Source organism: Arachis hypogaea, chromosome 15 (genome assembly GCF_003086295.3).
Source record: "Arachis hypogaea cultivar Tifrunner chromosome 15, arahy.Tifrunner.gnm2.J5K5, whole genome shotgun sequence".
In the NCBI taxonomy this organism is placed as follows: domain Eukaryota; kingdom Viridiplantae; phylum Streptophyta; class Magnoliopsida; order Fabales; family Fabaceae; genus Arachis; species Arachis hypogaea.
Window position 1 is genome coordinate 125,539,531 of NC_092050.1, and position 1,796 is coordinate 125,541,326.

The 1,796-nt window shown below is 42.6% G+C and overlaps 1 non-coding gene across 1 annotated transcript; it reads right to left on the reverse strand.

The window, feature by feature from the left end:
* Positions 1-553: 553 nt before the first annotated feature.
* LOC112752486 (small nucleolar RNA R71) lies at positions 554-657 on the reverse strand. Its single transcript, XR_003176921.1, has one exon. It is a non-coding gene; the product is annotated as a small nucleolar RNA R71 (small nucleolar RNA).
* Between the last annotated feature and the right edge of the window lie 1,139 nt (positions 658-1,796).

Here is a 1,796-nt window from a genome sequence, read left to right on the forward strand (position 1 = left end):
TCCATATACCGAACCAGAGAGGACCCTTCATAGACTTAGAAGGGAAGCAAGAGGGAAGAGAGTACTGAGAGAAGAGGAATCTGAAGGAGAATCTGAGGACAATTTTGAGGAAGCTTTAGATCTCAACATGGATAGAGAAGTTCACAACCATGAGAGGGCTGATGGAAACAATGCCATTCCTGAGAGGAGGGTTCTTGGTTCATACATAAACCCAACCTCTGGGAATTGTGGTAGCAGCATTCAGAAACCACCCATTCAGGCCAACAATTTTGAACTCAAACCACAGCTAATATCACTTGTGGAGGATCATTGTTCATTTGGTGGGAGTGCCAATGAAGATCCAAACCAACATCTCACAAAATTCCTGAGAATTTGCGACACTGTGAAGTCCAATGGAGTCCAAGAAGATACCTATAAACTGCTCTTGTTCCCATTTTCACTTAGGGACAAGGCAGCTAAGTGGCTGGAATCATTCCCAAGGGGGAGCCTAACAACCTGGGATGAGGTGGAAAGCAAGTTTCTGGCACGTTTCTACCCCCCACAAAAGGTCAATAGGCTTCGATCTGAGGTTCAGACTTTTAGACAACAAGATGGTGAAACTCTCTACGAGGCATGGGAGAGGTTCAAGGATTTGACAAGGAAATGCCCACCAGACATGTTCCATGACTGGGTGCAATTGCATATTTTCTATGATGGACTTTCTTATGAATCAAGGAAGGCTGTAGACCATTCATCAGGAGGTTCATTGAACAGGAAAAAGACTGTGGAAGAAGCCATTGAAGTGATTGAGACAGTGGCTGAGAATGAGTACTACTATGCTTCAGAGAGACACAACACTAAGGGAGTCATGGAGCTGAACCATGTTGATACAATTTTAGCCCAAAACAAGGTGTTTGCCAAGCAACTAGCAGAGCTCACCAGGAAATTAGAAACAAAGCAAGTGGCTGCAATACACACACAGGATCAAGAGGAAGTAAGCACTGAAGGAGGTGATTGGGAAGAGGCCAACTATGTGGGAAACCAACAAAGGCAATCATATGATCCACATTCCAACACTTACAATCCAGGATGGAAAAACCACCCAAACTTTGGGTGGGGGAACCAACAAACCCAACCACAAAACCACAAACCTTACAACCACAACCAACATAATGATTCCACATACCAAAAATCTAACCAAAGATCATACCAAACCACACAAAACACTTACTCTCAACCACCATATCATGGCCAAAATAATCAACCTGCCCAACCTAATCCGAACCAACAATTTCAAGATCAATTAAACAGGATAGAAGGAATGCTTGCAACCATGAGTCAAGACATAACCGAATTGAAAGCTTTTAAGGAAGAAGTAAATTCTAACCTGCAAAACCAAGGAGCTGCCATCCAGAAGCTAGAAAATCAAATTGTGTATTTGTCTAAGCAAACCCCTGGGCCAAGCGTTTCTCATGCTGCCAAGGCTATTGCAAGGGAAGAATGTAAGGCCATAACCCTCAGAAGTGGAAAGAATCTAAAGGAGATCTCAAAGGAAACCACAGAGGATGAAGCAAAGGAAAATGTGAGAGACAAGGAACAAGGACAATCTTTTACACCGTCTGCAACAAAAGAAAAAGAAAAAGAGGTCCTGAAGCCTTATACACCTAAAGCACCATATCCTCAACGTTTGATGAAAAGTGAAAAGGATGGCCAATTCTCCAGATTCTTGGAGATTTTCAAGAAGCTTCAAATCAACATTCCGTTTGCTGAGGCAATAGAGCAAATGCCACTCTATGCAAAATTCTTAAAGGAATTAA